The sequence below is a fragment of the Polypterus senegalus genome, chromosome 11 (genome assembly GCF_016835505.1).
Source record: "Polypterus senegalus isolate Bchr_013 chromosome 11, ASM1683550v1, whole genome shotgun sequence".
Classification (NCBI taxonomy): Eukaryota; Metazoa; Chordata; class Cladistia; order Polypteriformes; family Polypteridae; genus Polypterus; species Polypterus senegalus.
In genome coordinates this window covers 8,749,559-8,760,502 of record NC_053164.1, presented here as the reverse complement: position 1 = coordinate 8,760,502, position 10,944 = coordinate 8,749,559, and positions in this window count along the sequence as shown.

Sequence of the window (10,944 nt, the reverse complement as noted above, 5' to 3'; positions counted from 1 at the left end):
GAACATTACTTCAGTCACCTGTCTTCCCATTGTGATGCTCGGTTTGAACTTCAGCAGGTATATACAGTATATAATATACTAGCAAAATACCCGTGCTTCACAGCGGCGAAGTACTGCCTTAATATTTTTATTAAGAAGAAAATTAAACCTTTTTAAACTGAGGGAAAATATACCAATAATTATTTGTTAAGGATCTCTTTGTATTTCACATTGTGAGTTCGGCCCTCCGGTTGTAACATGACCAAGCTGTGCGCTGAGCTTAATCTTGAGCATACAACATACAGTCGGCCATGTGAACAGTAATCTTGTCTCAAATCTCACAGCTTGGATTGCTGCTGTCATAATCGGTTTGAGTTTCATGGTTTGTTTCAATTACGACAGTATTTGTAGGACTTGTTGTGTTGAAGTGACATTCGGCATCTGTCAAGCGTTGTAAGCACACAACCGGTTTCATCGATAACTTCACATCCAGCTTTTGAGAGTTTAAACATCCATAAACATCAAAGTGTCCACTACTCAAATCGTCACCTGTGAATCTAAGATGTTTAAGAGGCATTGGCGGTTGTCGAAAGGTGTAAACTATTTGGCCATTTCGGTGCACTTGAAAGCGACAACCGAACAATTCAGCGGCAGCCATCAACTCACATGCAGATCCATAGGTGAAGGGCTTAAGCATTTCACTCTTCTAGTGCTCCTGTGTAGTCTAATTATCTCCTGTACCGTCATCAGTCCACACCTTGAACCTGTCCCAGTCATTCAATACATAAGACACAATGGATATCAAGATATGGCCGCGCAATATGTAACACAGAGAATGGAAAAGGCAGGCAGCATCTCCGGGTATGGAAACCACTCAGTAAGTGATAGTTCTTTGATCGATGGTGATCACCTCGATAGACATGTTAATGGGGGTACGGTTGGAATGATAAAGAAAATGGGTACCTGAACAATGTAGAGTAAGTCTAAAATACCTACACAATAACTATAATTGTAATAAATGAACAATAAAACAGCAGAGAAGCCGTGGATTAAATAAAAAGGCTGTAGTTATCAGCAGGGAGATGTGAATCCCGTGGTGACGCAAGGAAGGGAATGTAGAGACTGGAGCGACAGACGGCCTTATATAGGCAGGCAGCCAACAACGTGGGAGGCGGTGGGATGGGGGACCCAACACCTCCTCACACGGCGACCGAGCTGCAGGCTATGGACGTATATATGTATGTAAGTAGGATTCAGTTAGCATTGGGAACCCGTGTACCAAATTTCTTGAAGATGGGCCCATAAGTAACAAAGACCGTTGGAAAGTTCAATATGGCGGCCGACAGTGGCATCATACCACTGAAATAAGTATGTACATTGGTTTCAGTTAGCGCAGGGAAGCCGCCTACCACATTTTGTGAAGATTGGGCCATATATAAGAAAGTTCAACATGGCGGACGTTGTCGACTGTTATCGACCTTTACGGGTAAAATTTCGAAATTAAACCTGCCTAACTTTTGCAAGTAAGCTGTAAGGAATGAGCCTGACAAATTTCAGCCTTCTACCTGCACGGGAAGTTGGAGAATTAGTGAGTGAGTGAGTGAGAGAGTGAGGGCTTTGCCTTTTATTAGTATATATATATACAGGGCGGCACGGTGGCACAGTGGCAGTGCTGCAATCTTGCAGTAAGGCGACCCTGCGTGGAGTTTGCATGTTCTCCCCATGTCTGCGTGGGTTTCCTCCCACAGTCCAAAGACATGCAGATGAGGTGCATTGGCGATTCTAAATTGTCCCTAATGTGTGTGTGTGTCTGTGTCCAGGTGCCCTGCCCGGAGATTTGCTCCTGCCTTGCACCCTGTGTTTGCTGGGATTGGCTCCAGCAGACCCCCTGTGACCCTGTGTTAGGATATAGCAGGTTGGATAATGGATAGATATGTATGTATGTATAATATGTGTATATGTACAGCGTCTCCCACTCTGTGGGCCATGGTGGCATTGCAGTGGCACCAAGTCCAACACTGGACGAAAACCCTGACCTCCCAAACTCCCTCGGTTGATTCATCCAATCCAGTGGTTCCCAAACTCAGCCCTGGGGACCCCCTGTGCCTGCAGGTTTTTGATTTACAATAAGTGATAAGAATTTGATAAGAATTGATATCATGTAGTTAGTTAGCTGTGCTTTTTTTTTGTCCTTCATCTTCTCTAATTTTGCATTCAGAAAAGCACAACAGTCTGATTTTTACATTAGATAGATAGATAGAAAGAAATGAAAGGCACTATATAATATAGATAGATAGATAGATAGATAGATAGATAGATAGATAGATAGATTTGAAAGGCACTATATAATAGATAGATAGATAGATAGATAGATATGAAAGGCACTATATAACAGATAGATAGATAGATAGATAGATAGATAGATAGATACTTTATTAATCCCAAGGGGAAATTTACATAATCCAGCAGCATTATACTGATACAAAGAAACAATATTAAATTAAATAGTAATAAAAATGAAAAGAGTTAAAATAAAATTAATGTTATCATTTACCCCACCAGGTGGAATTAAAGAGTCACATAGTGTGAGGTCTCCTCAGTCTGTCAGTGGAGCAGGACGATGACAGCAGTCTGTCACTGAAGCTGCTCCTCTGTCTGGAGATGATCCTGTTCAGTGGATTCTTCATGACTGACAGGAGTCTGCTCAGCGCCCATCGCTCTGCCAAGGATGTCAAACTGTCCAGCTCCATGCCTACAATAGAGCCTGCCTTCCTCACCAGTTTGTCCAGGCGTGAGGCGTCCCTCTTCTTTATGCTGCCTCCCCAGCACACCACTGTGTAGAAGAGGGCGCTCACCACAACCGTCTAATAGAACATCTGCAGCATCTCATTGCAGATGTTGAAGGACGCCAGTCTTCTAATGAAGTATAGTCGGCTCTGTCCTCTCTTACACAGATCATCAGTATTGGCAGTCCAGTCCAATTTACCATCAAGCTGCACTCCCAGGTATTTATAGGTCTGCACCCTCTGCACAGTCACCTCTGATGATCACGAGGTCCATGAGGGGCCTGGGCCTCCTAAAATCCACCACCAGCTCCTTGGTCTTGCTGGTGTTCAGTTGTAGGTTGTTTGAGTCGCACCATTTAACAAAGTCCTTGAGTAGGTTCCTATACTCCTCCTCCTGCCCACTCCTGATGCAGCCCACCATAGCAGAGTCGTCAGTGAACTTTTGCACGTGGCAGGACTCTGAGTCGTATTGGAAGTCTGATGTATGTTGGCTGAACAGGACCAGAGAAAGTCCAGTCCACTGCGGTGCTCCTGTGCTGCTGACCACAATGTCAGACCTGCAGTTCTCGAGACGCACATACTGAGGTCAGTCTGTAAGATAGTCCACCATCCATGGCACCAGGTATTAATCTACTCCTATCTCTGTCAGCTTGTCTCTAAGGAGCAGAGGTTGGATGGTGTTGATAATAATATCATTATGATACATTGAGAATTTTATTTTTGTGCTACAGCATTAAATGATGAATTCTTTTTTTGTGGTTTTTCAATTATTTTCCCCTCTTTCTGTGTAGTCTGCTCCTTTCGTTGTATCCTGATAGTGACAGTTAAAAACAAGCTAAGCAGGCCATTGGGCGTTCAGCACTAAATGATGAAAGGCTGCCGTTGCTTCAGTAATTAGTTAATAATGGAAAGGAAGTGGAAATCAAGATGAACATAAATATAATGTATAAAAAAATTACAATAACCACACATAACTATCCATCCATCCATCCATTTTCTAACCCGCTGAATCCGAATACAGGGTCACGGGGGTCTGCCGGAGCCAATCCCAGCCAACACAGGGCACAAGGCAGGAACCAATCCTGGGTAGGGTGCCAACCCACCGCAGGACACACACAAACACACCCACACACCAAGCACACACCAGGGCCAATTTAGAATCGCCAATCCACCTAACCGGCATGTCTTTGGATTGTGGGAGGAAACCCACGCAGACACGGGGCGAACATGCAAACTCCACGCAGGGAGGACGGGGAAGCGAACCCGGGTCTCCTAACTGCGAGGCAGCAGCGCTACCACTGCGGCACCGTGCCGCCCCCACACATAACTACTTACTTTTTATTAAAATGTATTAAAACACTCTTTTGTAATTTCTTCCTTGACCCCAAAACTCGGAAACTGGGAAGTAGCAGCTCACTGAATTAAAAACAGACGTTGCTTGGCACAAAGGGCCGGCAAATACTTGACGCTAAACAACGTAACGCGTACGCTCGCGGCGGCTGCTGCTACGCATACAGTGTACGGACTACACTTGCGCTCATACTTTTTGGAAAACTGGAGGACTCCACCAGGTGGCAGTGTGAGAAATCATCATGGTGAGAAAACGACATTCATTTTCGTGGTCTTGTGAGCTGAAGGACAGAAGATGTTCAAGTTCAAAACATTTTCTGCATTCTGATGCAAAGGTGTAAAAAAAAAAAAAAGGACGGCATCGGTGACAGAAAATGTAGGCGAGACCTTTAAATGTATCACGCCATTATGTCAGGGAATAAGCAACACGTGTGTTGCCTCTTCAAAAAATGAAAGAAGATAGATTAAAATAATAATAGGTTTTATTTATATAACGCACTCTTCATTGACAAAATCTCAAAGTGCTACAACAAGAGCAACCACAAAGTTTAAAAGTTTAAAAGACTAGATTAGATTTACAATCTCAGCAGTTCTATGCTTTCCTAAATAAAAAAAAAAGTCTTCAAATTTGCTTTAAAAGTGTCCAGATTCTGTGTCGTTCTCAGCTCAACAGGGAGCCGATTCCAGAGCTGTGGGGCAGCAGAGCAAAAAGCTCGACCCCCATAGTACGGAGCTCAGTAAGGGGAGTCTGAAGCTGCCTGCTGCCAGATGATCTGAGGATCCGATTGGAAGTTTGTAAGTGAATCAAATCTTGAAGGTAAGAAGGTGCCTGGCCATTGATACATTTATGGGCTAATAGAAGAATTTTGTACTCAATCCGGGAGGAAACAGGGAGCCAATGAAGTGATCTGAGGATGGGAGTAATATGTTCGCATTTCCTTACTCTTAGTAGGATTCTTGCAGCACTGTTTTAGATATATTGAAGCTTTTGTATGTCCTTGGTATGAATACCCGCAAAAAGTCCACTGCAGTAGTCCAGCCTTGAGGAGATAAAGCCATGGACAAGTTTCTCTGCATCGGGGAGGGTTAAGAGGGGCGGAGTTTAGAGATGTTTCGCAGATGGTAAAACGATGCCATAGACACGTGTTTTATGTGGTCACTGAAGGTCAGCTGTGGATCAAACCGAACCCCCAGATTAGTGACCAAGGAAGAAAGAGTAATGAGCTGGCTGTCAAAAGTCAACTGGAGTATTGGGAAAGAACGAATCTGCTGGGGGGTGCCGACAAGGGTTCCCTCAGCTTTATTGCTATTCAACTGTAGAAAATTGCTGTTCATCCAAGCCTTTATCTCGTCCAGGCATGTAGTAAAGTGTAATGTGGCCTCTGAAGGATTTGGGACAGTTTTAATGTAGAGCTGCGTGTCGTCGGCATAGCAATGGATGGATAGATAGATAGATAGATAGATAGATAGATAGATAGAGTGAAAGGCACTACATGATAGATAGATAGATAGATAGATAGATAGATAAGAGTGAAAGGCACTATATGATAGATAGATAGAGTGAAAGGCACTATATAATAGATAGATAGATAGGAAAGGCACCATATAATAGATAGATAGATAGATAAGATAGATAGATAGATAGAGAGTGAAAGGCACTGCATGATAGATAGATAGATAAGAGTGAAAGGCACTATATAATAGATAGATAGATAGATAGATATGAAAGGCACTATATAATAGATAGATAGATAGACCGTCCGTGTCTGGCAATGACATGCCCAAGAGGTAACATATATAGTGGTGTGAAAAACTATTTGCCCCCTTCCTGATTTCTTATTCTTTTGCATGTTTGTCACACAAAATGTTTCTGATCATCAAACACATTTAACCATTAGTCAAATACACTGTGTGCACAATTATTAGGCAAGTGAGTATTTTGACCATATCATCATTTTTAATGCGTATATTCCAACTCCAAGCTGTATTAACTTGAATGCTTATTGGATTTAAGCACGTCAGGTGATGTGTATTTGTGTAATGAGGGAGGGTGTGGCCTAAGGAGATCAACACCCTATATCAAGGTGTGCAGAATTATTAGGCAGCTAGTTTTCCTCAGGCAAAATGGGCCAAAAAGAGATTTAACTGACTCTGAAAAGTCAAAAATTGTAAAAAGTCTTTCAGAGGGATGCAGCACTTTTGGAATTGCTAAGATATTGGTGTGTGATCACAGAACCATCAAACATTTTGTTGCAAATAGTCAACAGGGTCGCAAGAAACGTGTTGAGAACAAAAGACGCAAATTAGCTGCCAAAGATTTGAGAAGAATCAAACGTGAAGCTACCAGGAACCCATTATCCTCCAGTACTTTCATATTCCAGAGCTGCAACCTACCTGGAGTGCCCAGAAGTACAAGGTGTTCAGTGCTCAAAGACATGGCCAAGGTAAGGAGGGCTGAAACCCAACCACCACTGAACAAGAAACATAAGTTGAAACGTCAAAACTGGGCCAAGAAATATCTGAAGAAGGTTTTATGGACCGATGAGATGAGAGTGACTCTTGATGGACCAGATGGATGGACCTGTGGATCAGTAATGGGCACAGAGCTCCACTCCAACGTGGAGGTGGGGTACTGGTATGAGCTGGTATTTTTAAAGATGAGCTAGTTGGACCTTTTGCATTGAAGATGAACTCAAAATCAACTCCCAAACCTACTGCCAGTTTTTCGAAGACACTTTCTTCAAACAGTGATACAGGAAGAAGACCATGATTTTTATGCAGGCCAATGCTCCATCACTTGCATCGAAGTTCTCCACTGCATGGCCAGCCAGTAAAGGCCTTAAAGATGAAGGAATAATGACATGGCCCCCCTTCCTCATCTGACCTAAACCCTATCGAGAACTTGTGGGCACTTCTTAAACGCTAGATTTACGGGGGAGAAAAACAATCCACCTCTCTGAAGAGTGTCTGGGAGGCTGTAGTCACTGCTCCACAAAAAGCTGATCGTCAACAGATCAAGAAACTGACAGACTCCATGAATGGAAAGGCTTATGACTGTTATTGGAAAGAAGGGTGGCTATATTGGTCATTGATTGATTTTTTTAAATGTCAGAGATGTTTATTTGTAAATTTTGAGGTGTTTGTTTATTATTCTCACTATAACAGATGAAAAGAAACAAGTGAGATGGGAAAAGTTTCATTTTCCTTTAGTTGCATAATAAATCTGCACACTAATAGTTGCCTAATAATTGTGCGCACATATGTATTCCCCTGATGATGTTCACACTCACATTTCCGTTGTGAAACATTCAAGTTTCAGGTTTATTAACATTTTGGATTGACTGATAGCACTGTGTTTGTTCCATATTAAAATTAATCCTCAAAAATACAACTTGCCTAATAATTGTGCACTCCCTGTATAACACAAGTAAACACAAAATGCAGTTTTTAAATGATGGTTTTTATTATTTAGGGAGAAAAAAATCCAAACCTACATGGCCCTGTGTGAGAAAGTAATTGCCCCCTTGTTAAAAATCACCTAACTGTGGTGTATAACACCTGAGTTCAATTTCGTAGCCACCCCAGGCCTGATTACTGCCACACCTGTTTCAATCAAGAAATCACTTAAATAGGAGCTGCCTGACACAGAGAAGTAGACCAAAAGCACCTCAAAAGCTAGACATCATGCCAAGATCCAAAGAAATTCAGGACCAAATGAGAACAGAAGTCATTGAGATCTATCAGTCTGGTAAAGGTTATAAAGCCATTTCTAAAGCTTTGGGACTCCAGCGAACCACAGTGAGAGCCATTATCCACAAATGGAAAAAACATGGAACAGTGGTGAACCTTCCCAGGAGTGGCCGGCCGACCAAAATTACCCCAAGAGCGCAGAGACGACTCATCCGAGAGGTCACAAAAGACCCCAGGACAACGTCTAAAGAACTGCAGGCCTCACTTGCCTCATTTAAGGTCAGTGTTCACGACTCCACCATAAGAAAGAGACTGGGCAAAACGGCCTGCATGGCAGATTTCCAAGACGCAAACCACTGTTAAGCAAAAAGAACATTAGGGCTCGTCTCAATTTTGCTAAGAAACATCTCAATGATTGCCAAGACTTTTGGGAAAATACCTTGTGGACTGATGAGACAAAAGTTGAACTTTTGGAAGGCAAATGTCCCGTTACATCTGGCGTAAAAGGAACACAGCATTTCAGAAAAAGAACATCATACCAACAGTAAAACATGGTGGTGGTAGTGTGATGGTCTGGGGTTGTTTTGCTGCTTCAGGACCTGGAAGGCTTGCTGTGATAGATGGAACCATGAATTCTACTGTCTACCAAAAATCCGGAAGGAGAATGTCCGGCCATCTGTTCATCAACTCAAGCTGAAGCGATCTTGGGTGCTGCAACAGGACAATGACCCAAAACACACCAGCAAATGCACCTCTGAATTGCTGAAGAAAAACAAAATGAAGACTTTGGAGTGGCCTAGTCAAAGTCCTGACCTGAATCCAATTGAGATGCTATGGCATGACCTTAAAAATGCAGTTCATGCTAGAAAACCCTCAAATAAAGCTGAATTACAACAATTCTGCAAAGATGAGTGGGCCAAAATTCCTCCAGAGAGCTGTAAAAGACTCATTACAAGTTATCGCAAACGCTTGATTGCAGTTATTGCTGCTAAGGGTGGCCCAACCAGTTATTAGGTTCAGGGGGCAATTACTTTTTCACACAGGGCCATGTAGGTTTGGATTTTTTTTCTCCCTAAATAATAAAACCATCATTTAAAAACTGCATTTTGTGTTTACTTGTGTTATATTTGACTAATGGTTAAATGCGTTTGATGATCAGAAACATTTTGCGTGACAAACATGCAAAAGAATAAGAAATCAGGAAGGGGGCAAATAGTTTTTCACACCACTGTAGTTTGAATTCCTTCTCCATTTTAGGTCTTGACATTTGTCGCAGCGTTTGAAAAACGAATCTTACGTTGTTAACCCCAAGTCCGTGTACATCTTAAAGTGATTGGGGTAATCGGGTGGAAGTGAAGCAGCTGGCTGACACAAATCTTGAACGGAGTGTGCCAAAAGCCACGACAACTAAGCCTATCATATACGGCCACAGGCGTCTCAATTAACCACAAAGTGTGACAATTAGCAAATTAGAAACTGCTAAAAGTAATGACATCAATTCCTGGAGTCATCCTTGCAGTTTAAAGGGACAGTCAACTTGATGTACGCAATAATTTGACACACTGAAGAGTGGGAGGACAGCCAAAGACACAAACACACAGGTGAAAGTGTTGGCGCAGTTTAGTGCTTAAAAGCTGAAATAAATCTCTCTTAATCAGAGCTACGAAAATTAAAAACATTCACTAATTGAAACGTTTGGTATTGTGATGTGTTAAGATGGCTAAAGTCTTTGAAGCTCAATATTCCCCGAGGTGTACGTAAACGTAAAGCCTCCACTATACACTAGCATTTCTCAATTCCTTTAAATACAATCAGTCAGTGAGAGGAGGCGTCTATTCCAGCCTCATAAAGCCCAAAACTGGACCCAATCCAGGATGGGCCACCAGTCCCTCACATTCACACACACCCAGTTTAGAATGGGAAGTTAACACGTCTATGGCTTCATTCCTTCACGATAAAAGTCAACATTTAAATTTTTTGTGCGTAGATGGATTCAAAACTGGCTCAGGCATGGGAGGCAGAGGGTTATGGTGCAAGGAATCTTATTAGAAATGGGTGATGTTAACAGGGGTGTCCAGCAGGGGTCAGTGCTACGGGCCACAACTATTTGTCAATTTGTTTTTTGTTGTTCTTTATTTCACCTCATACAATTTCTTGTATTAGAAATTTGTTAGTTTTCGCATACCCCTTGGGGTCAGAGCTCAGGGCCAGCCATTGTACAGCGCTCCTGGAGCAATTGAGGGTTAAGGGCCTTGCTCAAGGGCTCAGCAGAGTAGGATCTCTTTTGGCAGTGACAGGGATTCGAACCGGCAACGTTCAGGATACCAGCACAGACATATACATACACACACACACACACACACACACACACACACAAACATTAACGGTCAAACGTTTTAGAACACCTCAGTTTTTACAGATTTTATGAGCATGAACACAGCTCAATGTCTTAATGTGTCATGAAATCAAGGCAGAGGACCAATTAACAATGGCAAACAAAAACAAGGCAAGGAATTATTAGGAGTACAAAACTGAATTCAAATTTTTAATTAATCAAAGTAGGCTGCACCTGTGGTAACCCTTCGGAATCAGAATGCCAGTCACCAACTCTGCCTCCAGACCATCATACTTCCTCCTCCATGTTTGACAGTTGGTGTCACACACTGAGGAACCATCTCACCATCTTGCTGTCGTACAAACATCCTGCGTGATGAATCGAAGATTTCAAATCTGGATTAATTGGTCTATAAGACTGCAGTAGTCCACAACTGGTGTTTCAAGGCCCCATTTTGTCCTTTAAGGGATGGCCTTTCTTGCTGTTATTCGCTCTGTCAAAAATATTGACACTTGTTTTTTTTGTTTACCTGCATTATTAAGCTGTGAGGCACCTGTGATCATGCAAGCTGGTGACCCTCAGAAACTTGTCTTCTGATTGGGTTGTGACTTTGGTCTGCCAGATCGTTTCCTAGTAGAGTTACTTCCAGTTTCCAGTTGTCTTTGGATTGTGTAGAACACCACTTTACTCACTGAAACTTGCTTTTTGCAGTTTCTCTAAATGAAAGTTCTACACATGCAGAGGTAATAATACCCTGTCTCATTGTATGTGTTAATTGACATTTTCTTGCCGTTATCACTTGAG